The following is a 27770-nucleotide window of genomic DNA, read 5'->3' as shown; positions in this document are numbered from 1 at the left end:
CATTCAAGGTTACTGCTGATAAGTAACAACTTTGTCCTGACATTTTCCATAAATACTCCTATTATTTGGATTTTTTCAACTTTTATTTAATAAATTTAAATTTCCAAATTACAACTTTTGAATTATAGTGGGCTTTTCCCCCCTTAACCTCCCTCCCACCTGCAACCATCCCATCTCCCATCCCTCTCCCATCCCATTCTTCATCATGATTCAAATTCAAATTAGTATATATTACATAAATTTCAACACACTGCACCCACAAAGACACACAAAGTATAGAGTACTGTTTGAGTATCAGTTTTACTATTAATTTGCATAATACAACACATTAAGGACAGAGTCCTACATGGGGAGCATGTGCACAGTGACTCCCATTGTTGGTTTAACAACTGAAACTCTTATTTATGATGTCAATAATCACCTGAGGCTCTTGTCATGAGCAGCCAAAGCTATGGGAGCCTCTTGAGTTCACCAACTCTGATCTTATTTAGACAAGGCCATATTCAAAGTAGAAGTTCTCTCCTCCCTTCAGAGAAAGGTACTGTCTTCTTTGATGGTCCGTTCCTTCTGCTGGGATCTCACTAACAGAGATCTTTCTTTTAGGTCATTTTATTTTTTGCCACAGTGTCTTGGCTTTCCATGCCTACAAAACTCTCATGGGCTTTTTAGTCAGATCTGAATGCCTTAAGTGTTGACTTGGAGGCCAGAGTGCTGTTTAGGGCATATGCCATTCTGTGTATCCTGCTTCCCACGTAGGATTATTATCTCCCTTTTAATTCTATCAATTATTATTTGCAGGCATTGGTCTTATTTATGTAATCCCTTTGACACTTAATCCTAACTTTTTGATCAATTATGAACTTAAACTGATCACCTTAACAAGTAAGATGGCATTGGTACATGCCACCTTTATAGGACTGAATTGGAATCCCCTGGCACATTTCTAACTCTACCATTAAGGGTAAGTCCAAGTGAGCATGTGACAAATTGTACATCTCTTCCCTCTCTTATTCACACTCCTATATTTAACAGGGATCACTTTTCAGTTGAATTTAAATGACTAAGAATAATTGTGTGTTAATTAAAGAGTTCAAACAATTGTATTAAGTACAATAAAAATACTAAAAGGAATAAAATAGTCACTTGGTCCTCGAACAGTCTGGACAAGTGCTGATCAAAATGTTGCTTCTCTTAGTGTCCATTTCACTTCTACATGTTTCCTTTTAGATGCTCAGTTAGTTGTCACTGACCAGGGAGAATATATGATATTTGCCCTTTGGGACTGGCTTATTTCACTCAGCATGATGTTTTCCAGATTCCTCCATTTTGTTGCAAATGATCGGATTTCATTATTTTTACCACTGTGCAGTATTCTATAGTTTACATATCCTATAATATCTTTATCCAATCTTTTGTTGATGGCCATTTAAATTGATTCCATGTCTTAGATATTGTGAATTGAGCTGCAATAAACATTGAGATATAAAAGAGATAGCTCTTTTATTTGCCAATTTAATTTCCATTGGGTAAATTCCAAAAAGTGGGATGGCTGTGTGATGTGGTAGTTCTATATTCAGGTTTGTGAGCAGTCTTCAAACTGACTTCCATAGTTGCTTTACCAGTTTGCATTCCCACCAACAGTGGGTTAGTGTCCCCTTTTCTGTACATCCTCACCAGCATCTTTTGTTAGTTGATTTCTGTATGTAAGCTATTCTAACCGGGGTGAGGTGAAACCTCATTGTGGTTTAGATTTGCATTTCCCTGATGACTAGTGATCCTGAACATTTTTTCATGTGTCTGTAGGCCATTTGGATTTCCTCTTTTGAAAAATGCCTATTGAGGTGGTTGGCCCATCTCTTAAGTGGGTTGTTTCTTTTGTTGTTGTGGAGTTTCTTGATCTCTTTGTAGATCTCGTTATTAATTCTTTATGTTTGCATAATTTGAAAATATTTTCTCCCATTCTGTTGGTTGCCTCTTCATATTCCAGACTGTTTCTTTAAAAGTACAGAAACTTCTCAATTTGATGTAATCCCAATTGTTAATTTTGGCTGCAAAAGAAACAGGAGAGTGAAGAGACAACTGACAGAATGGGAAAAATATTTGCAAACTATGCAACAGATAAAGGGTTAATAACCAGAATCTACAAAGAGAGCAAGAAACTCCACAAAAACAAAACAAACAACCCACTTAAGAGATGGGCCAAGGACCTCAATAGACATTTTTCAAAAGAGGAAATCCAAATGGCCAACAGGCACATGAAAAAATGTTCAAGGTCACTAGCAATCAGGGAAAGGCAAATCAAAACCACAATGAGGTTTCACCTCACCCTGGTTAGAATGGCTCACATACAGAAATCTACCAACAACAGGTGCTGGCGAGGATGTGGGGAAAAAGGGACACTAACCCACTGTTGGTGGGAATGCAAACTGGTCAAGCCACTATGGAAGTCAGTCTGGAGATTCCTTAGAAACCTGAATATAACCCTACCATTCGACCCAGCCATCCCACTCCCTGGAATTTACCCAAAGGAATTTAAATTGGCAAACAAAAAAGCGGTCTGCAGCCTAATGTTTATTGCAGCTCAATTCACAATAGCCAAGACCTGGAACCAACCTAAATGCCCATCAACGATAGACTGGATAAAGAAATTATGGGATATGTACTCTTTAGAATACTATACTGCAGTAAGAAACAATGAAATCCAGTCATTTGCAACAAAATGGAGGAATTTGGAAAACATTATGCTGAGTGAAATAAGCCAATCCCAAAGGGACAAATACCACATGTTTTCCCTGATTGGTGACAACTGACTGAACACCAAAAAGGAAACCTGTTGAAGTGAAATGGACACTATGAGAAACGGTGACTTGATCAGCATAGCCCTGACTGTTAATGAACAACTTAATACATTATCCTTCTTAGTAGTTTTTTTTGTCTGTTCTACTTAATATGACTGGTTTAATTCTGTAATTAATACACAGTTATTCTTAAGTGTTAAAATTTAACTGAAATGTGATCCCTGTTAAACATAAGAGTGGGAATAAGAGAGGGAAGAGATGTACAATTTGGGACATGCTCAAGCTGACTTGCCCCAAATGGTAGAGTTAGAAACATACCAGGGGATTCCAATTCAATCCCATCAAGGTGGCATGTACCAGTGCCATCTCACTATTCCAAGAGATCAATTTCTGTTCACAATTGATCATAATGAAAGGACTAAGAGTCAAAGGGAGCACATAAACAAGTGTAGTACCTGCTAATACTAACCGATAGAATAAATAAAGGGGAGAGTGATCCAACATGGGAAGTGAGATACTCAGCAGACTCATAGAATGGCAGATGTCCTAAATAGCACTCTGGCCTCAGAATCAGCCCTAAGGGCATTCGGATCTGGCTGAAAAGCCCATGAGAGTATTTCAGGCATGGAAAGACAAAACACTCTGGCAAAAAAAAAAAAAAAAAACACCATCACCACAACTAAATGAAAGATCTCTGTGAGATCCCAGTGGAAAGAGCAGGTCTTCAAAGAAGGCGGTACCTTTCTCTGAAGGGAGGAGAGAACCTCCACTTTGACTATGACCTTGTCTAAATATGATCAGAGTCGGAGAACTGAAAAGGCTTCCATAGCCTTAGAAACTATGACTGGAGCATAGGGAGATTACTGATGCCATAAACAAGAGTGTCAATTTGTAAAGTCAACAACAGGAGTCACTGTGCACTTACTCCTCATGTAGGATCTCTGTCCTTAATGTGCTGTACATTGAGATTTAATGCTATAATGAGTACTCAAACAGTATATTTCACTTTGTGTTTCTATGGGGGTGAAAACTGTTGAAATCTTTACTTAATGTATACTAAACTGATCTTCTGTAAAACAAAAAAAGAAATTATCAATTCCCAACTTGACTCTCACTGGGATTAAACATGACAATAGGTCTGATCTGATTTCATCATCATTTAAAAAATCGTCTATTATTTTTCACTTTATGTTTCTGTGTGGGAGCAAACTGTTGAAATCTTTACTTAATGTATGCTAAACTGATCTTCTGTATATAAAGAGAATTGAAAATGAATCTTGATATGAATGGAAGGGGAGAGGGAGTGGAAAAGGGGAGGGTTGCAGGTGGGAGGGATGTTATGGGGGGGAAGCCATTGTAATCCATAAGCCGTACTTTGGAAATTTATATTCATTAAATAAAAGTTAAAAAAAAGTCAATATTTCTCTTTTTAAGTAAGAACCTTGAATACCTGTTGAATTGACTCTTTAAATTTGTAGATCCATTCTTTTGAAATGATTGCATGATATTCTCCTTTCTTGTGTAATTCCCCCTATTCTTCCACCATGCAGTCATCATCCTCACCCTTCACCTGCAAGGGACACCCAGTGCCTGCAGGGTTTATCTGTGAAGCTGGGGATGAAAAACTGACTTTTAGAAAATAAATATCCTGTGTGTTTGTTACAGATGTAGCATTAAAGTCCATGCTAGTCTGATACTGTGTCTTTTTAGAAATGATAAATGTTTCTGTCATTTATTTAATCCCAGGCACTATAAGATTTAAAAATGGTGACATATGATGTATTATTGCTTAATTCTGGTGTGAGCAGGGAAGCCATGGCCAATCCAGTTGGAAAACTTGGTGTTGAGGAAAACCGTGGTACCTGAAATCTAGTCACACAGCCTGCTCCATGGCCCTCATTTACTGAACTCTTATAGCACTCCTGGGTCTGGAATACATTTTGTCAGGTGTATGATAGTTAAACAGAGAGAGTTCACTTGACACTAGTCCTTGACTTTAGATTTGGACAGGGACCATTCATGCACGTGCCATCAATATATGAGAATTTTTTAGTTTAATCCATTTAAGAGAAATGGCATTATTAACATTATAATGAAGATTAACAGAAAAAAGAATCATACCCACTTTTATTTCCTACCTTAGCATTTAATAAGTGCTTACTATGCACTGGGTGAGTCCTTCATTGGGAATCACTCTTTTGTAAGATTTATTTATTTATTTGAAAGTCAGAATTGCAGAAAGGGAGACACTGAGATGAATCTTCCATCCACTTGTTCATTCTCCAAGTGGGTGCAATGGCCAAGGATAGGTCAGCCTAAATCCAGGAGACATGAGCTTCTTCCTGGTCTCCCACATGGATGCCCAAGCCCAAGTAATTGGGCCATCCTCTGCAGCCTTCCCAGGCACATCAGCAGGGAGCTGGGTCAAAAGTGGGGCAGCTGAGAATCAAACTGGTGCCCATATGGAATGCCGGCAATACTCACTATGCCACAGTACCAGGCCCAGAAATCACCCTTAAATTCACACTAACCCTGATAAAGGACCATTATCTTGTCTACTGCTGAGATGAGGAAACTGGGTTCTGGAGAGGTTAGGTGTGTCCTAGACATCATACATTAGTCAACAACACAGCTGGCATATTTAAATGAACCCAGGTCTTATGCTCTGTACTGCTAAACTATTTGAATTGCATCTTGTGCTATGAGCTCCTTGTGTTATACATAGCAATCAGTGAGTCATAGACGGTTGGGCTGGAAATGACAAAATTCTCCTTTAGTTCACTGAAGTTGGGCTTTCCCTTAAATGTCCTTTAAGACAAAATCTATAAATTCTTACTTGAAAAGAAAATGTCAATAATGAAAAATAATTAGAAGGGGCTGGCACTGAGGCATAGTGGTTAAAGCTACTGCCTCCAGGGCTGGAATCCCCTATGAGTGCCTGCTGGAGTCCCACCTGCTCTGCTCCCTGTCCAGCTCTTTGCTAATTTGCCTTGGAAAGCAGTGGAAGATTGCCCAAATTCTTGGGCTCTTGCATCTGCATAGGAGATCCAAAAGAATCTCCTGACTCCTGGCTTCAGAACGATCCATCTCTGGCCATCACAGTCATTTGGGGAGTGAACCAATGGATGGAAGATATCTCTCTCACACTCACAAACATACACACTCTCTCACTCTCTTTCTCTCTTGCTCCCTCTAACTGTGCCTTTCAAATAAATGAAAAAAATCTACACACATACACACATGCACATACGTTCATACACACATATATATGGGGGGAGGCTAGAAGCAAATGACTGTTTTCAAATTTCCTTAACTAATCACCTGGAACAATCTATTTGTTGAATATATACAAGTGTCCTTCAAAATGCCTTTGAAAAACTGAAATTTAAAGATAAGTTTATTTTGTTACAAGAAAAATATAAATCTATGCATAGTTATTTTCACCGCAAGCCATCCAGGAACTTTTTGAAATCCTTTCATAAGCAAGGATTTCAAAAGAATTCATGCAGTAAGATGAACTCACTTTTTAATTTTTTCCCATGAACATTTTGAAGCACTTCTTAGAGTGGGGTAACTCAAGCCAGTTTACATCCCCCAGTCAATACCATCCCCAAACTGTTTATCTGAGGTTCATAGTGTATTTAAAAATTATTTTAAAGATACTTTAAAAAGAATTGTAAAAATTCCAATGATTTCTTTAACATTTTTGTTTATTTTATTTCAAAGAAAGAGTGAAAGATGAAGTTAGTTAAAGAGAGTTCATCTAACTGCTGGTTCACTCCCCAAATGCCTACAATAGCTAAGGCTGACTAGGATGAAGCCAAGAGGCAGCAGCTCAATCCAGGTCTCCCACATGTGTATCAGGAACCTAAAAACTGAAGGAATCACTTTCTGCTTCTCAGGAGCATCTTAGCAGAAAGCCAGAATCTAGAGCAGAGCCAAGACTCAAACTCAAGCATGCTGATATAAGATTCAGGTATCCCATGGAGCATCTTAACCACTGTGACAAATGCTTGCTTTGAATATATTTTAATACATCTGTTCATCATAACACATTTAACACCAAAAATTGTAATTTAGTACAGTTATGCTAGTCACAAAATAGAATATTTTGGGGGAAAAATGTTTAGATGCAGTTCAATGATGGAATAAAAGCTTAAATTTTTATGATGCTTATCTATATTAACTTATTTGGAGACAACTTCAAAAGTCCAAATTAGATCCTGTAAAGCCTGTGTTTACTTGTTCATTCAACATTTATCAAAATCTGTGCCAGACACTGTCCATGGGGATGAACACAGCAGAACGAACAGCTCCCCATGGAGCTTACAGGTTGGATTTCATGAGAGGTGGGCCCCTCTTGGGAATCTTGAGGGCATTCCATGCCTAAGAACTGACACTAAACTGTAAAGTGGTCAAGCTATGATAACTCTTGATTGAATCAAGAATGTGATAATATGAGTCAAAGTGGTCCTGTGGTGAAGTATTGTTGATTAAAATGATGATATTGATATATCAAAGGGTCTTGTTTTATTTTCAGGGCCAGAATACACCAAGTTCTCGTTCACCTTGTTGCTCTGTCCTCCCAAAACATCATTTAACTGAAATCTCTATGATCCTTTAAGTTTAATTTAATGCTCACCTACTCCACACAGCTTTTGTGCTTGTCTAGCTAGAATTGACATAAATTTTTGAATACAAAATATAGTTATTTTCTTATTTAATTTTATTTCAGCAATTATTTTCTTTCTTATTTATCTTAGTACCAATTTTTGAGTCATTAAATATTTTAAAGGTTTGGTGAAGGCATTTCTTCTTCTTTTTTTTTAACTTTTATTTAATGAATATAAATTTCCAAAGTACAGATTATGGATTACAATGGCTTCCCCACCCATAACGTCCCTCCCACTGACAACCCTCCCCTTTCTCACTCCCTCTCCCCTTCCATTCACATCAAGATTCATTTTCGATGCTCTTTATATACAGAAGATCAGCTTAGTATACATTAAGTAAGGATTTCAACAGTTTGCTCCCACACAGAAACATAAAGTGAAAAATACTGTTTGAGTACTAGTTGTAGCATTAAATTTCAATGTACAGCACACTAAGGACAGAGATCCTACATGAGGAGTAAGTGCACAGTGACTCCTGTTGTTGACTTAACAAATTGACACTCTTGTTTATGGCATCAGTAATCACCCTAGGCTCTTGTCATGAGCTGCCAAGGCTATGGAAGCCCCCTGGGTTTACCAACTCTGATCATATTTAGACAAGGCCATGGTCAAAGTGGAAGTTCTCTCCTCCCTTCAGAGAAAGGTACCTCCTTCTTTGATGACCCATTCTTTCCACTGGGATCTCACTCGCGGAGATCTTTCATTTAGGTTTTTTTTTTTTTTTCCCCAGAGTGTCTTGGCTTTCCATGCCTGAAATACTTTCATGGGCTTTTCAGCCAGATCCGCATGCCTTAATGGCTGATTCTGAGGCCAGAGTGCTGTTTAGGACATCCACCATTCTATGGGTCTCCTGTGTATCTCACTTCCCATGTTGGATCGTTCTCTCCCTTTTTTATTCTATCAGCTAGTATTTGCAGACACTATTCTTGTTTATGTGATCCCTTTGGTTCTTAGTCCTATCATTATGATCAATTGTGAACAGAAATTGATCACTGGGACTAGTGAGATGGAATTGGTACATGCCACCTTGATGGGATTGAATTGGAATCCCCTGGTATGTTTCTAACTCTACCGTTTGAGGTAAGTCAGCTTGAGCATGTCCCGAATTGCACATCTCTTCCCTCTCTTATTCCCACTCTTATATTTAACAGCAATCACTTTTCAGTTAAGTTTCAGCAATTAAGAAGAATTGTGTATTGATTACAGTATTCAACCAAAAGTATTAAGTAGAACAAACAAAAAAAAATACTAAGAGGGATAACATATTAAGTTGTTCATCAACAGTCAGGGTGAGCGCTGATCAAGTCACCATTTCTCATAGTGTTCATTTCACTTTAACAGGTTTCCTTTTTGGTGCTCAGTTAGTTGTCACCTATCAGGGAAAACATGTGGTATTTGTCCCTTTGGGATTGGCTTATTTCACTCAGCATAATGTTTTCCAAATTCCTAACAGGGATCACTTTTCTACGGCCATACCACCCTGAACGCACCCGATCTCGTGTGACATTTCTTCTTCTTAGATAAATTGTAAACAATAACAAGAGACCATGTTTATACTTCTCTTCATAATGAATGTTTCCTATAACACAAATCTATGTGTGTAAGGTGTGGAGGAACAGAAAAAACACTCAAGTAGGAAAGAGGAGATGATGGAGAAAGCCCCACTCAGGACTCAGAGCATGGCTTACTACATCAAGGGCAGCAGTTCACCTCCTCGGTTTTGGAAACTGTTTCCAGAAACAAATGGAGAGTGGTTTAATCAAAGACGCATGCATGAATGAGTTTGATGAATAAATTCAGAACATCAATCTGATAATTCACAGAAAGAAGTGAACTGCCATAAATAGTCCTATGTGCAAATCCCAATATGATCATAAGCTTGCTGAGAGAGGCCAAAGTCAGATCAAGGGAAACTGCTAAGTGATTTGAATATTTAGTGGCATCATGGGAAGAGAGTTTGATGCAGTTATCTCTGTACTCATAATGATCCTGATAATGGAATAACACTCCTGAGCATATTGTTCTCAGGCTACTGTGTAATGTGTTTATCCAGAGTTTTATAATCTGGGATAATACTTTCCTTTTAGTAACCAAATAAAATACTCCATGGGTCCGATATGGCCTGACTATTGACAACTCAGCACCTCTCAGGTATTTATGAGTTTCTCCTCCTGCTTCTCCTGTATGATCTCTCTTTTTTTAATTTTAATTTTTTATTTTTTTGACAGGCAGAGTAGACAGTGAGAGAGAGACAGAGAGAAAGGTCTTCCTTTTGCAGTTGGTTCACCCTCCAATGGCCGCCGCAATCGGTGCACCACACTGATCCGAAGGCAGGAGCCAGGTGCTTCTCCTGGTCTCCCATGGGGTGCAGGGCCCGAGCACTTGCGCCATCCTCCACTGCACTCCTGGGCCACAGCAGAGAGCTGGCCTGGAAGAGGGGCAACTGGGACAGAATCCGGTGCCCCGACCGGGACTAGAACCCAGTGTGCTGGCGCCACAGGAGGAGGATTAGCCTATTGAGCCATGGTGCCAGCCTTGTATGATCTCTCTATTCTGCTGCTCCCAATCTCTGCTTACCATCTCACAATTCCCTCTGTGTTGCTTCAGTTCTCACTGGTCTACTTTGTCTCTTCACTTGTCTCTAACATTTTCTGAATTCTCCAGGCCAAGAAGATACTTGACATAACTAACTAGATTGCTATATATCTGTGTTACAAGGAAATTTGAAAAGAGTAAAGGAAAAAGTAATCAATCCAATCCCATTCTCCCGGAGTTTATTATCCATGATTCATAGCAGATTATGGCATTTCTCCAGTGTTGTTGGGAAACCACTGGTCTATTCAAGTCAGAGATCTCTTTTTTATGTTATCTCTTGCTCATTTTGGCCCCCAAACTTATAAGCTACCTTGTCCAATCCATGTGGAAGAGGCATAGCCCTCATTATATGATTAGAATATCATTTCCAGAAAATACTTACTGAGTCCTTACTAGATCCCAAACATGTTCTCAGAAGTATTAATCCACATACTGACACAAATGAGAACATAATTATAAAGTGAGGTTAATATTCTGAGATAATAAATGTGTTATTTTCCATTTACATTTAAAACATGTATTTAACAATGGTATCTAGTCTATGCTAAGCATCAGAGAGGTCCTCTGTCAGGGAGTCATGAAGACACCATCCATGGGCAATTAAGATATGAAGATAGAGAAAGTAATTGAAAGGAGCCCTCAAAAGTACACTGATGCCTGTAGGTTACTACATTTTCTCCAACTTCACATGATGATATTTAAAGGGGCAAGAATTACATGTTAAGTTTTATGTTCACTTGAGATTAGGATAATGCCAAGTTAGACAACTAAAAAACTTCTTACGCACTTCAAAATTAGAAAGCTAGAAAACAATGGACAATCCAGTGCCAGAGATATTATATGTCAGACAACAAATTAATAACAGGTATGAAAGAGGCAGGGAGGACAGATTTGCCAGAATGATATTGAAAACAGTTCAAGACATTATGTGTGTGTGTGTGTGTGTGTATCACATGGAAAAAGTGGAGTTAATTATGGTGATTGAGCTATCTCTAAAAAATAATTTTCAGTAGCATTGTGGCTAAAGCCACTGTCTGTGATGGCAGAATCCCATATGGGTTCTGGTTCAAGTTCTTGCTGTGCCACTTCCAATGCAACTCTCTGCCAATGCACTGGGGAAAGCAGTGGAATCATTCCAAATACTTGGACACCTGCACTCACATGGGAGAACATGAAGAAGCTTCTGGATCCTGGATTCAAACTGGCCCAGCTCTGGCCATTGGGTCCATTTGAAGAGTGAACCAGTGAATTTTTCATGTAGAGGTGATACTAGCTGCTCCAAAAGTACTGAATCACAAAGGTGAGCACAAATAAGGGGATGCAGTAACTCCAGGGTGATGGTGGCACACACTCTGATACACTAAAACTGTTCTCTCTCCAGTTTGTTCCCCTGCTGCAGATCCAGATACAGAACAAGATTGTAAAATTTGAGGAAGCCTATTTCTCTACACATAAGCTAAGGTAAAAGAAGTGTTCTTCTGCTGAAGAAAACATATTTATCATCAAGGCATTACCACTTACTGGGAGAGAATTCAGAGGTCATATTGTATATCCTTGTAGGTGGCAAAGATTGCCATGGTACTTTACACAATTTAAGAGAGGTGGAGTAACTTGCCTAATGGATTTCATTTCAAATGGCTTTGGTGAGGAAGTATAGTTCAAACATGCCAATAGAAAGTTGTCAGAAAAAAAAAAAGTCATTGAAATTTTTTGATGTAATATGACACCTCAGAACAGTATCTATCTTCTTTGAAGTTTTGTTTTACTTTTTACAATCATTATTTCCTTATGTTAACTATATAAATATTTCAATATCACATAATTTCCCAAAGAAGCATGACTCCTTTTATACTGATAGAAAGTTTTGGGGGATACTGCTTGGTTATAATTTTAAAAGAAAGAATTCTACTCCTGACTCAGTGGTGCACAAATTAAAAATACATTTTGCTGTATGGTGGCATTATTTTTGCAACCATCTTCACATCCTATCATCTCTCTTCTTCCATACTATATCCACAGGTAACTTTTAAAGTAGCTAAAACAGGAGTTCTGAGCTATCTTAGAGTCAAAATATTTAGAAAAAGCAAGAACTGGGACCAGTATTTTGGCATAGCAGGTTAGGCCTCCACCTGCAATGCTGTCCTCCCATATGGGCACCAATTTGAGACCCAGCAGCTGCATTTCTGAGGTAGCTCCATTCTAATGCACCTGGAAAACAGAAGAATATGGTTTAAGTGCTTGTACCTCTGCACTCGCATGGGAGAGTTGGAAAAAGATTCAGGCTCCTGGTTTTAGCCTGGCCCAGTCCTTCCTGTAGTGGCCATATGGAAAGTAAACCAGTTAATGGAAGATCTCTCTCTCCTCCTTTTCCTTTCTTTGTAACTCTGCATTTCAAATAAAAAAATAAAGAGAATAAATATTAAAAAAAACAGAAAAATAATATGTGACTCTTGTCAGGGGGGTTTATTGAAGAAATCTGCAGTTCTAAATACTTAGATTTGTGTTTCCTGACCACAAAGAATTAGGTGTATAAACAAAGAATAATATGTAGTGCATAAGCTGAGTTTATTTGAAAAACACAGAGAAAAATGTGTCAGAGGAAAACGAAAAATCACATTCAGAGGTAATCTAATCAGACTCACCCTGGACTTCTCATCACAAACCTTACAGGCAAGTTTTAAAAAAACACTGCCAACAGAGAACACTGAACCCTGCAAAGCTATCATTTATGAATGAAGGGGAAATAAAGATATTTCACAACAAACAGAAACTGAAAGAATTTGTATCTTTGCATCCAGCCCTACAACACTGGCTCAAAGGTGTGCTTCATGCAGAAACACAGAAACAGGAACTTTACTACAAAAGAAGACCAATGTAGAAAATGACCCAGCTAAAATACAAATACCAAAATACATAAACAGCTCTACTTAAGGAAACATGGCAGGAAAAAGACAGTATTTAAGAATAGTCACACTGAATGTAAATGGTCTCAACTCTACAGTCAAAAGACACAAACTAGCTGAATGGATTAAAAAAGAAAACCCATCTATCTGTTGCCTTCAGAAATCACACCTCACCAGCAAAGATGCACACAGACTGAAAGTGAAAGGATGGAAAAAGATATTCCAAGCTAACAGAAACTAAAAAAGAGACAGTGTGGTCATCCTAATATCAGACAAAATAGACTTTAACACAAAAGCTATTATAAGAGACAAAGAAGGATACTAGGTAATGATTAAAGGATCAATCCAACACAAATATATTACTTTTATAAATGTATATGCACCTAATTACAGGGCACCTGCTATTTGAAAAAAATTATTAAAGGATTTAAAGGGAGATGTAGACTCAAATATAATAGTAACAGGGAACTTCAATAGCTCACTTTAAGCAATGGATAGATCAACCAGACAGAAAACCAACAAGGAAACAACAGAGCTAATTGACACTAAGATCAAATAGACCTAGTAGATATCTACAGAGAATTCCGCCCCACAGCCACAGAGTACACATATTTCTTCCCAGTGCACAGAACTTTCTCTAGGATTGACCACAGGCAGGGCATAAAGGGAGCCTCAGCAAATTCAAAAAAAATTTTGAAATTATACCATGCATCTTTTCAGAGCACAATACAATGAAGCTTGAAATCAACAACTTAAGAATCTCTTCATCATAGGCAAACACATGGAGAATGAACAATTTGATTCTGAATGAACAGTTAGTCATAAAAGAAACAAAAAGAGAAATCAAAAGATTCACAGAAACAAATGAAAATGACAATGCAGCTTATCAAAATTTGTGGGATACAGCAAAAGCAGTGCTAAGAGGAAAGATTATAACAACTGGTACCTAAATCAAGAAATTGGAAAGGTACCAAATAAATGATCTCTCTATGCACCTCAAGGATCTAGAAAAACAGCAGCAAACCAACCCAAATCTAGTAGAAGAGAAGAAATTATCAAGCTAAGAGAAGAAATCAACACAATTGAAATCAAAAAAACAATACAAAAGATCAGCAAAACGAAGAGCTGGTTTTTTGAAAAAAAAAAAAAAATTAACACACGATTGGCCCAACTAACCAAAAAATTGGAGAGAAAAGGCTCAAAGCAGTAAAATTAAAAATGGTTATGGAAATGTAACAAAAGACACAACAGAAATAAAAATAATCATCAGAAACCACTACAAAGAGCTGTATGCCAACAAATTTGGAAACCTAGAAGAAATGGATAAATTCCTGGACACATACAAGTTATATAAATTGAGTCATGAAGACATAGAAAACCTAAACAGACCCATAACCATGAAAGAAATTGAATCAGCAATAAATGTGCTACTGAAAAAATAGAGCCCAGGACCAGACAGCTTCACTGCTGAATTCTACCAGACATTTATAGAACAATTAATCATAGTTCTTCTCAAATTATTCAAAACAATTGAAAGGGAGGGAGTTCTCCAAAATTCTTTCTATGAAGCCAATATCACTTTATTTCCTAAACCAAGAAAAGATGCAACAGAGAAAGAAAAATATAGATCTATCTCCCTGATGAACATAGACGCAAAAATAATCAACAAAATCCTGGCCAACTGAATCCAATTACAAATCAGAAAGATTGCCGGTGCCATGGCTCAATAGGCTAATCCTCTGCCTGCAGCACCAGCACACCAGGTTCTAGTCCCGGTTGGGGCACCAGATTCTGTCCTGGTTGCCTCTCTTCCAGTCCAGTTCTCTGCTGTGGCCCAGGAAGGCAGTGGAGGATGGCCCAAGTCCTTACACCCTGCACCCACATGGGAGACTGCATAGCTCCTGGCTTTGGATCAGTGCAGTGTGCTGGCCATACTGGCCATTGGGGGGTGAACCAATGGAAAAGGAAGACCTTTCTCTCTGTCTCTCTCTCTCACTGTCCACTTTGCCTGTCAAAAAAATAAATAAATTAAAAAAAAAGAAAGACCATTCACCCAGAACAAGTGGGGTTTATCCCTGGTATGCCGGGATGGTTCAACATTCAAAAATCAATCAACGTGATACATTACATTAACAAATTGAGAAACAAAAGTCATATGATTATCTCAATAGGTGCAGAGAATGCATTTGACAAAATACAACACCATTTCATAATGAGAACTCTAAGAAAATTGGGTTTAGAAGGAACATTCCTCAACAAAATTAAGGCAATTTATGACAAACCCATGGCCAGCATTATATTGAATGGGGAAAAGTTAGAGGCATTTCCATTGAAAACTGGCACCAGACAGGGGTACCCACTCTCACCATTGATATTCAATATAGTCTTAGTGGTTTTAGACAAAGCTATTAAGAAAGAAAAAGAAATCAAAGAGATACAAATGGGAAAGGAGGAAGTCAAACTATCCCTATTTGCAGATGACATGATTCTATATTTAGAGGACCCAAAGGACTCCATTAAGAGACTGTTGGAACTCATATGAGTGTAAAGCAGCAGGATACAAAACCAATGCACAGAAATCCACAGCCTTAATATAGGCAGACAATGCTGTGGCTGAGAAAGAACTTCTAAAATCAATCCCATTCACAATAGCCACAAAACAATCAAGTACCTTGGAATAAATTTAACCAAAGATGTCAAAAGATCTCTATGATGAAAATTACAAGATATTAAAGAAAGAAATAGAAGAAGACACAAAAAATGGAAAAATCTGCCATGTTCATGGATTGGAAGAATCAATATCATCAAAATATCCATTCTTCCAAAAGCAATTTACAGGTTCAATGCTATACCAATCAAAATACCAAAGACATTCCTCACAGACCTAGAAAAATTGATGCTGAAATTCATATGGAGGAACAAGAGACCTCACATAGCTAAAACAATTCTATACAATAAAAATAAAGCTGGAGGCATGACAATACCAGACTTCAAGACACACTACAGGGCAATTCTAAGCAAAACAGTCTGTTACTGGTACAAAAACAGACGGATAGACAAATGGAACAGAATAGAAACACTGGAAATCAATTCAAACATCTACAACCAACTCATATTCAACAAAGGAGCTAAAACCAACCCTTGGAACAGGGACAGCCTCTTCAACAAATAGTGCTGGGAAAACTGGATTTCCACATGTCAAAGTATGAAGCAAGACCCCTACCTTACAACATATACAGAAAGCCACTCAACATGGATTAAAGATCTAAATCTATGCCACAATACCATCAAATTAATAGAGATCATAGGGGAAACACTTCAAGACATTGGAACAGGCAAAGAATTCCTGGAAAAGACCCCAGAGGCATAGGTAGTCAAAGCCAAAATGAACAAATGGATTACCTCAAATTGGGAAGTTTCTTTACAGCAAAAGAAACAGTTAGGAAAGTGAAGAGGCAACCAACAGAGTTTTTTATTTGCAACTACACAAATTATTTGCAAACTATACAACTGAAAAAGGATTAATAACCAGAATCTATAAGATGATCAAGAAACTCCACAGTAACAAAACAACCCAATAAAATGATGGGCCAAGGATTTTAACAGGCATTTTTCAAAAGAGGAAGTCCAAATGGCCAATAGACACATGAAAAAATGTTCAGGATCTCTAGCCATCAGGGAAATGCAAATCAAAAGCACAATGAGAGTTAGAGTGGCCCTCATACAGAAATCAACAAACAACAAATGCTAGAGAAGATGTGGGGAAAAGGGCACCCTAACCCACTGTTGGTGGGAAGGTAAACTGGTAAGGCCACTGTAGAAAACAGTATGGAGATACCTCAAAAATCTGAATATAGACCTACCATATGACCCAGCCTTCCCACTCCTGGGAATTTACCCAAGGGAAATGAAATCAGTAAATAAAAGTACTATCTGCACCTCCATGTTTATTGCAGCTCAATTCACAATAGCTAAGACATGGAAGCAGCCTAAATGTCCATCAAACGAAGACTGGGTAAAGAAATTGTGGGATATGTACACTGTGGAATCCTATACAGCAGTAAAAAAGGATGAAATCCGGTCCTTTGCAACAGAATGGAGCAAGCTGGAAAACCTCATACTTAGTGAGTATGATCTTTGTCCCAAAGAGACAAACACCATATGTTCTCCCTGAATTGGGAGAATTAATAGTGCAGATAAAATGAAAGCTGTAGAAGCAAAATTGTCCCTTTTAGAACCAATGTCTTCAAGAACCCTTGACCTGATTGTCGAGAGGCAGTTTACCATTGTTACTTTTACTGTGTATATCCTTTTTGTTTTGTTTTGTCAGTTTTTTCTGTTTTATTTCTTTCTCTCTCACTTCTCTACTTCATACTAAATGCTGAACTCTCTATGTAACAGAGAGTTAATTATATGTATTTTAAGGCAATTGGAAAAAGATCCCAGTTAAAAATAAGGGAGGGAATAAGAGATGGAGGAAGTAGTATAAAATTATAAAATTGTATAGTTCTGCATACAGACATATAGACTTCCCTCTCAGGGTAAAGCCTAGGAACTAGTCATGGGGCTCCAAACCCATAAGAATTGATGGTATAAACACCATCTTCACTGTTAAAATGATCATATTATATGTTAAAGGCAACAGATAGCTCAGTCCAAGTTTAAAAGGGATAATATAAATAACATCAAGTACACAGTAAAAATAATAGAAATAAAAAGGAAGGAAGGACCAACATGGGAAGCAGACCACACAGCAGACTCCTAGAATGACTTTCTCAGTAAATAACACTCTGACCTCAGAATCAACCCTTAAAGGCTTCCTGGTTGGGCTGAAAGGCCTGCCAGAGCATTTCAGGCATGGAAAGACAAGACTCTGTGACAAAAATTACCCTACGTGGAGGATCTCTGTGAGACCTCAGAGGAAAGAAAGGGTCATCAAAGAAGGAGACAGTCTTCTCTGAAGGGAGAAGTGAACATCCACTTTGCTTATGGCAGTGTCCAAATACCAATAGTCTGTGGTCACAAAAGGCTTACAGAGCCTTGGCAGCCCATGGCAAGAGGATGATCACTGATATCATAAAAAAAGAGTGTTAATTGTTAAAGGAACAACAGTAGTCACTGTGCACTTGCTCCCCAGGTGGGACCTCTGTCCCTGTTGAATTGTAATATGAGAATGGACTGGGGGGAAGAACTACTATATTCCTAAAGTTGTATCTATGTAAAAATATATTCATTAAATAAAAATTTTAAAAAAATTAAAAATTTTAAAATTTTAAAATTTTAAAAAAATTAAAAATTAAAAAGGAAGAAAAGAAAAAACACAGAGAAATCAAAATCAAAATATTCCCTGTAGAAGACAGCCATTAATGAGTGATTTCTAGCTGTTTTTTAATAGGTTGTAAAATGGGAAGTTCTTGACTGTCAGGGAGAAGGACAGTTTTGATTGGTTAATTGGGGAAAAGCTCCACTTGAAACTCAACAGACACAACAGAAAATGCGTGAAACTTTCCCCCAAGATGTGTAGAATTCTCATTATCTAAATCAGTTATGACACCACAGAAAAACCTTGATTACAAGGACTAGCACAAGATATCAACATCCTTCACAGCACCCAGCTATTGATGTTTTTAAATAGTTGTTCTGAACTTTGGTTTTTTTTTTTTTTTTTTTTTAATCCTTATTTGAAGGAGATACAGAAAAAAAGGGTGAGACAGAGTGAAAGATACATTCCATCTTCTGGTTCATGCCCAAGGTGGCCAAAATGGCCAGGGCTGAGCCAGGCCCAAATCAGGAGCAAAGTGCTGATGTTGCAAGTGGCAGAATTACCTGCTATGCCATAACAGTGGTCCCCATGTTGGTTGACATTTCTCAGGTCCTGAGACTCTTCTCCAGATTGGGAGAGTGGGAGACAGGAGGCTAGCCAGGATTCTATCAGTTTCTGGTGCTCTACCACCACACTACTATGAGAACATTTTGCATACTAAGATTGAGAACTAACCAAGTTATTGCTTATTATCTAACTTGCTGTATGTAGCACTCCAATATGGGAGGTTTAGGCCCACAGAATTCTACACCAATACATGTACTTTCTATTCATTTGGGATCAAGGAGAGGGGAGAGAGAGTACGCCTTTCCAATGTTTCTCCCACCAAATGCCCACAATGGCCAGGACTGGCTGGGCCAAAACCAGGGACCACAAACTCAAGCATGGTATTACAAATAGGTGGCAGGTGAAATCATTTACCTTTATTCTAAAATTATTAACTATTTTATTATTAATATCACAAGGGACCTCTCTATATAGATAAGAATTCTAAATATCAGCTTAATGAAAATAGGCAACATGATAAGTTTAGCTTTGATTTAGAGAGTGAGAAAAATACACAAGAAAAGGAGGGCTTTATGAAAGGGAAAAAGAGTTTAGAAACATGAACTGGGAAGTCAATACCAGGTAGAAAGCAGGCCAGGAGCCATGTTTGAGAAATTCATAAGCTGGAGCTGCACAAATCAAAGCATGTGATTAGGAGTTATCACAGGTAGGCTAGCCCATAGGCAGAAAAGCAGGGTAGGGGTGGCTAAAAGGCTATGGGCCTAGAGGCACAGGAAAACATGGGGCAGGCCCAGCATGTGCCACACCTTCTATTCACTTACAAAGGGGAGTGCTTATATCATCTAATCAACAGTTGGATGTATGCATGTAATATTAAGTAGGGGCATGAGATCATGCAGAGATCAGGGGTATGATTTTCCAGCTCATGAATCTAATTAATTTAATCCTATCTGCCTGCCCTTATCACAGGGACTCAAACACACGAGTCAACAACACTGTCTCTCAGAGTCTGCATTAGCAGAAAGCTGTAATCAAAAGCTAGAGCTGGGAATCAATCCCAATCCCAGGGAATCAAATATGGGATGCAGACATCTTAAAAGCTAGGCTAAATATTTACCCCTGTGTAGGTTTCACTATTTTAACTTTAAGAAAATATATTTAAAAAAGGAATCATTTATTTTCACTGTGGTACAATTATCATGAGTTATTTAAGATCAATCTTTAATTAAGCTTAATAATGGCTGAATTTTCTATATTAACAAAGTTTAATTTTCAAAATACCTATTGTTTTTATGGCTTTTATAATCATTAAACAATTTTCCAAAAATAACTTGAAATGACTGAAATATAAAGGTCTACAACCTCTGACACAAGCAAACTTACATCAGTTAGAATTTGAATGTAACATTTTTCAAGAAAAAATGTACTGGTTTGATCATTATTGTCTAATCATAGAGTGAAGAAAAGGAATTCACTTGTAATTTGTTTCCCTAACCCCCTCAATGTTGCCTGAAAATGTGCTACTTGGAAGCTATTCACAGCCTGCAGCCTTCCTCCCATGGCTGAGTGTTTGCCACCCTGACACCAGGCAGCAAAGTTTTCTCAAGACTACTGAAAAAGCTCATGAGCACCTGCTCCAATCTTGGCTAAGCCTATAGATCAGATCCATTCTACTGCACCTTCATTCTGACTTGCCTTAATAACAAGAGGAGACCCAGGGGGGAAAGCTCATACAGTCTTAGGGTCTAAAATGGTTACCATGTTCCTTCAACAGAGATAGAACACACAGACTCAATTCTTCCAGGTAGTCCTTGCTTCCTGAAGGTTTATTTTAATTTTAGATGTAAATTAAAAATATGCACTGAAAATTGAATGGACATTTGGAGAATTACACATCAGGAAAATTCATTGAGAAATCTGTATGGTTTGGTCTCTTTTCTGATACAATTTCCATATTTTGCTTTTTGGAATGGAATTTGCAAGCTATAATAGTTGAGGGAATTCTCATCTATAGATTTCAAGATTTTCTTGTCTGACATATTTATCACCCATCCAAGAGCAAAACCAAAGAAAATCTGCCTTGAATCCTTTGGAGTACTGAGCATTTGGAAGAGTTCATCTTTGGTGATAGCAGTTTAAAATAGAGCCATATTTCTTGGTAAGTTCAAGTTTTGTTTCAGGAAATTTGGCAAGATCTACCAGGTGATGACAGTACTTGACACCAGGTGGAAACATGCATTTGGAAAGGGCTATCCACACAGAAAGAATGGAACAAGATTACATAGAATTTCTTTTAAAAGGTGGGGGTGGTAAACAAAAAAAAATGCAAATACTGGCTTCTACACACTGATGGTTATAATTGTTTAGTGTTTATTTTTATCTATTAAAAAGGCAGAGCAACAGAGAGATCTTCCATCCATGGGGCACTTTCAAAATGCCCAAAACATCCAGGATTGGGCTACAATGAAGACAGGATCCAAGACTTCCATCATAGTGTCCCACATAGGTGGCAGTGTCCCAAGCATTTCCAACACAGTATCAGGGAGCTAGAGCTAAAGCAGAACAGCCAGGATTCAACCTGACAATCAGATATGGGATGCCAGCATCACAAGCAGCAGCTTAGCCTGCTATGTCATGATACTGGACCACAAGAACTCTTTTTAAATCTTATCTTTCTCACCAGTTTAGAAATTAGGAATGTAGGGGCTGGCGCTGAGGTGCAGCAGGTTAATGCCCTGGCCTGAAGAGCCAGCATCCCATATGGGTGCCGGTTCAAGACCTGGCCACTCCACTTTTGATCCAGCTGTAGAAGATGGCCCAAGCCTTTGGGCCCCTGCACCCATGTGGGAGACCCAGAAGAATCTCCTGACTCCTGGCTTCAGATTGACACAGCTCCAACAATTGCAGCCATCTGGGGAGTGAACCATAGGATGGAAGACCTCTCTCTCTGCCTCTCCTCTCTCTGTGTAACTCTGACTTTCAAATAAATAAATAAATAAATTTTTAAAAAAAGAAATTAGGAATGTGGCTGAAACTGTAGCATAGTACGTTAAGCATCCCTTACGGGCAAAGATTTGAGTCCTGGCTGCTCCATTTCCAATCCAGCTCCCTGAAGAAGACCTTGGAAAGCAGTAAAAGGCCCAAGACCTCGGGCCCATGCCCCTATGTGGGAACCTAGAGGAAGCTCCAGGTTCCAGGATTCAGATTGGCCTGGCTCTGGCCATTGTGGCCATTTAGGGAGTGAACCAGCAGATGGAAGACCTCTCTCTCTGTCTCCCCCTCTCTTCTGTAGTTATATCTCTTAAATAAATAAATAAATAATTCAAAAAAGGAAATTATGAAGAAGCGTTGTTATTTCTGAGAAAGCGAGTTATAAAAATGAATTCTCTTAACCAAAAAGCAGGAGAAGATATCTTAGTGACAGCAACCAACAGAGGAATGCTGACCAATCCTGATTTGGCCTTAAACTTTTTAAAGTACCTGAAATGTCTTAAGTTTAAGTAGTAAGAGAAGTCCTATGCACAAAATACCACCAATGTTACAGAGTCTTTAGTTGAGGTTAATACACAAATAAATAACTCTATAAGTACAATGATGGCCTACTTATTGTGCTTTAAATAATGCAAACTTACACACAACTGGAAATATTAAAGAGCTCACAGAAATCAAAGTAGTACTAAAGAACTTACTGAGAACCTTAATATAACAGCACTTACATTAATGGGGCCATTATGAAATCTACCTGATTTAATCTATATAATTCATGCATGCATGCACAGTACCTGTAATTCAGTAAGGTAAATGTTAACACTCACCAAAATATAATATCTGTTTTGGAAAGCTTCACAACTCAAGTTAGTCTCTCTCCAGACCATCAGTGTCTGACAAACACTAACCACTGACTAAATATCTGTTAAATGCAAGCATGTGATAGTTACTCTAGCACATTTCATGTTCTAGCAGAATGCCAACACAGGGTAAATGAGAAACAGCCACCCAAAGAAATGAGAACTGGAAAATGTCTTCTGGAGTCAAGACTTGTAATTACAGAAACAAAACTAGCAAAAGCCAACAGAGGCTCTGGATAAGCAATCCTATATTATTTCACTTAACAGGGCTACTCAGTATTCCAGTTCTTTTTTTAAAGATGTATTTATTTAAGAGGCAGAGTTAGAAACAGAGAGAGAGAAAGACAGAGAAACAGGTCTTCAATCTGCTTGCTCACTGTCCAAATGGCCGCAAAGGCCAGAGCTAAGTGGATTTGAAGCCAGGAGCCAAAAGCTTCTTCTGTGTCTCCTATGTGGGTGCAGGGGCTATATAACTTGGGTCATCCTCCTGTGCTTTCTCAGACAGATTAGCAAGGATCTAGATCAGAAGTGGAGTAGCTGGGCCTCAAAGCTGCGCTCTTATGGGATGCTGGCTCTGAAGGCAGACTGGGCCCACTACATGACAGTTCTGGCCCCAGTATTTCAGTTCTTGACTCAGCAAGAAATTATTATCAAGTAGTATTAGGAAAGGAGGTTGAGAAATACTTTAGTTGAGCACCTTTTTCTCTTAAAATATTTTTGAAGGAAAATAGGCAGCATAGAAAGAAGTGCAGTGTACTGGAATAATGTAGTCTGAGAGGAATCCTTCTTCCACTGCTAAATGGCTTGTGTGCTTCACTCCACCACCACCAAATAAACCACATGCACTAACTCACTCCAAATTCAGCAGGTCCAAAATACACTGGATATTATAGCCACCCAAAGCTCCAATAAGTTGAGAAAAATGTGCTTCTGGCTGCTGAATCCTACATAAATGCTGAAAAATAAGGCAATGACTTACTGATATCAACATCTTCCCATTAAAACAATAGGTAGAAAACCTCAAAAAAAAAAAAATAGACTATTCCAAGCATTTAAAAATTAGATGGCATAAACTTTCTTCCATAAAGTTCACCCAAGATAAATAACTCTTTTTATTCTGAAATTGGCCCTCTAAGAAAGAGAAGAAAAATGTGACCTAAACATTTTTTCTAGGGTGGACCTATGGTGTAGTGGTTAATACATAGCTTGGATGCCTGAATCATGTATCAGTGTGCCTGGGTTCAAGTCCTGACTCAACTCCCAATCCCAGCTTGTAGCTATTGTAGACCCTGGTTGCAGCAGATGATGGAAGTGGTTAGGTCCCTGCCACCCATGCAGGAAACCCAGATTGAGTTCCCAACCTCTAGCTTCATCGACCTGGCCCAGCTCCAGCTGTTGCTGCAATTTGGGGACTGAATCGGTGGACGAGAGATCTCTGCATTGTCACACTTTCACATAAATGTATTTTAAAAAATTCTTCCATAACTCAGAAACCTATAGTACAACCAACTAAATTATTCAGATGTGAAATTACAACTTAACAGTCAGCCTGTGGTAAGGCTTATTTTATTGCTTTTCAATGAATACCTCCTAGGATGACTGCAGAGCTGCCCAGCAGGACCAAGCCCAAGATTCTGAGGATACTGATTCTGCCCAGGCCTCCCACCCAGTCACATCAGGTGATTTCTGGCTGCTGCACAACCACCACTACCAAACTGTGGTGACAATGACTTCAAAAATACTCTATATTGCAAGACATTCCAAAATGCTTGTGACTGTTTTACAGTAAAACATTCATCTTTGTATTTGAGGCAGCTCACTCTGAAACTGGTAAATGATGGAGCTCCTCTATAATAAATAGCTCCTCTATAATAAATTAGAGTGAAATGAGAATCATATGGTGAATATTTCTAGAAAGCTTCCAATTATGAAGAAAATGAAATAGTAGCTATTTTTCTCAAATTCTTGATTTTCAGAGAAAATGAGTACAATCCATTTTACCTTTTATATATTGAATTTAAAAAAAAATTCAGGGTCTGGCACTGTGGCATAGCAGGTAAAGCCACTGCCTGCAGTGCTGGCATCCCATATGGGCACCGGTTTGAATCCCAGATGTTCCACTTTAGCTCTCTGCTATGTCCTGGGAAAGAAGCAGATGATGGCCCAAGTCCTTGGGCCCTGTACCTGCGTGGGAGACCTGGAAGAAGCGCCTGGCTCCTGGCTTCAGATCGGCACAGCTTGGGCCACTGTGACCAATTGGAGAGTGAACCAGTGGATGGAAGACTTTCTCTCTCTCTCTCTCTCTCTCTCTCTCTCTCTCCCTCCCTCCCTCCCTCCCTCCCTGCCTCTCCTTCTCTATATGTGTAACTCTTTCAATTAAATAAATAAATCTTTAAAAAAAGAATTTTCAATTGGGTGGTTTGATCAGGAAATGTTTAACTCATGTTTGAATGTAAGAGCACTCAAATCCTGGTAAAAGCATTTAGCCAACAAGCTGCACTTGATTTTCATGTCTGTAGCTTATAAAAACCCAGTTCATTCATTCAACAAATTTTAAGTGAGTCACTTCTATACATTAGACAACACTCTCCAAGCTAGAGATAGAGCAGTGAGCAAAGATCCCCATCATCATGAGATTAGAGACACAGAACAAACAGAAGACAGGGAAAATCATACTTAGACCATTTGTGATAGCTGCCCAGGGAAAACACCACACAGAGCAAGGGGAGCAGAGTGACTGTGTGTGTGTGCATGTGTGGGCTTGTGCAACTATGTGTTCTCTTCTGTTTAGCATAGTCAGGAAAGATCTCCCTAATAAGCAGAGACCTGGAAAAATGGGGCTCAGAACCATAAAGATTACAGGTGGACAAGTCACCACTTAGAAGGAACAGCAGGGTCAGAGGCCTGAAGGAGCTCAGCCTGTGAAGAAAGGCTGGGGAAGCAGCCAGCGACAGATCTGCACAAGCAAAGGAAGCATAGAAGGGGATGGGGTGGTGCAAATTACATCCAACCTCATAGAATGGCATGGACACCACTGGAGGTTCTGTAAGAGTGGCAGTCCATGCCTTAGAAAGAACCCAGAGCTATGTTGCTCCACTGTAAGCAGGAGTGCAGCAGAGAGGTCAGCTAGAAGGTACCACCACCACTCAGGCAAGAGGGTGGGGAAGAGCAGCACCCAGAGAGGCAGGAGGATCATAAGCAAAGTCTGAAGACAGAACTCACAGGGGGTGCAGGGTTTAAAGAAAGTCCAGAGGACACCACATTTTGGGCTAAAATACCCAGAAATATAGAATTGTTGCTGACTTAGATAGAAAATACTGCAAGAGCACATTGAGGTGAAATAGAAAAATGGATACTCCAGAAATGTTAGGCTTGAGATCTGTATGAGGTATTCAGTGGGAGGTGGTTCAGGCAGTGTCTGGAGAACACAGAGGAGGTTTAGAGGCTCTTTGTGCCTTGGTCCATCTGTCAGCAACATGCCCTACTCATTATTAGCCCATGTGATACATGCAGCCCAAGCAATTACCACCAATAATTATTATTCACCAACTAATTCAAAAGCAGCAGGCAATATGAGACAAAGAGGGAAAGGAGAAAAAGAAATAGACATGAAGCTTACCCAGATGTTTTGGGTCAGAGGGTGTAGTGACAACACCACCATTTTTCCCCAAGTGCAGCAATGGCTAGTTCTGAAGCCATCTGTACTTCAGTATTAACTTTCCCCTTGAAGGTACCAGCACCCTGTATGAAGTCCAAATAGTCTGTTAGTAAACACAGTGGCCAAAACCAAATTAATGGCACCAGGCTTCCTTTCTGTGTTTTCCCTTTAAAGTTCCTGTAATAAAAAATAATTTCTATTTTAAATATCTGTGCTTTAGAGGCCAGCATTGTGGTTCAATAGGTTCAATTTCTGCTTGTGATGCTAGGATCTCATAAGAGCATCCACTCAAGTCCTGGCAGCTCCATTTCTGATCCACCTCGCTGATAATGTACCTGGAAAAGCAGCAGAAGATGGTCCAAATTCTTGGGCCTGGGCTACCTACATGGGAAACTTGGACAGAGTTCCAGGATCAAGATTTGAGAATGGCCCAGTCCCAGATTTTGCATCCCTTTGGGGAAGGAACCAGAGGATGAAAGATATTTCTCTGTCTCTCTGTATCTCTCTAACTCTGCCTTTCAAATAAGTAAATCTTTAAAAATTAGTAAACAAATACAGAAATATCTCTGCCTTGAAATGCTATCATTGTTTTTACATTTGTTCAGGATACTCTATTCCACAAATCTTCAGTCCTTGGAAGTACAATGGACTACATTTCCATTCCATTTTATGTACTCAGTAGACACAGATTCTTGGTCCTTCAATAAAAGGAATGTTCAGGCTTCACAACAACCCTGTGACAGGATCACTGCTTTATCAGCTTCATAGACAGGAACACTGAAGCACAGATTAAGTACTTTGCAGGGGGTCACAAAGCTGGGATTCTACTCCAGCACTCAATTCACAACATTTGTGTGAACACATTTGTGTGTTCTTAAAACACATTGCACTGCATGATGTAAATGAGATGTATTCTTACTTATCCTGCATCAGTAAGAAAAGTTGGTAAGAAGAGGTTGATGAGGTAGAGAAGTAAGCTGGAACAGCAGGAACAGAATTTGAAACTGAACTTCAGAGGACAGAAAAAAAAAAAAAACAGAAGACAACAAATAATCATCTTGCATTCAATACTTTTATTAAAGTCTCAAAGCTGAAAATATTAGAAATGCCAGGAATGTCCTTATGTCAGTCATGTGGATCTTTGTGAAATTTCCTAAAACTTGGTGGGAAAAAGCCTGGAAGAACTACCCACATTTTCTCTCAAACACAACCAGTTATTTCAATATATTTTGTTGAAAAATTAATTTTAACTTATATGAAATGTCATATTACCTTCTAATATACCTGTTTCTCTCATGTGGGCATGGAGATTTTTTCCCCATCGAATTTAACTCTGTTCCAGAAGTAAATCCAAATATCTAGGGGTTTGCATTATTCTACTTTACATTATTTTAACTACAATACCTGAGAAGAGTTTCTTTGGAAAGAAAGGATTTGTTTCAGCTTATGGTTGGAGGCTACAGAA

At 38.7% G+C, this 27770-nt stretch overlaps 1 long non-coding RNA gene across 1 annotated transcript; it reads right to left on the bottom strand.

Moving 5' to 3' along the window:
- Positions 1–281: 281 nt before the first annotated feature.
- LOC138848218 (uncharacterized) lies at positions 282–27348 on the bottom strand. The gene is made up of 3 exons (XR_011386036.1): positions 26267–27348; positions 12311–12450; positions 282–2048 (listed from the first exon to the last, which is right to left on the bottom strand). It is a non-coding gene; the product is annotated as an uncharacterized lncRNA (long non-coding RNA).
- Between the last annotated feature and the right edge of the window lie 422 nt (positions 27349–27770).

Source organism: Oryctolagus cuniculus, unplaced genomic scaffold (assembly GCF_964237555.1).
Source record: "Oryctolagus cuniculus unplaced genomic scaffold, mOryCun1.1 SCAFFOLD_54, whole genome shotgun sequence".
In the NCBI taxonomy this organism is placed as follows: Eukaryota; Metazoa; Chordata; class Mammalia; order Lagomorpha; family Leporidae; genus Oryctolagus; species Oryctolagus cuniculus.
The sequence above is the reverse complement of the archived record's forward strand: the minus strand, read 5'-3'. Positions and strand labels throughout refer to the sequence as shown.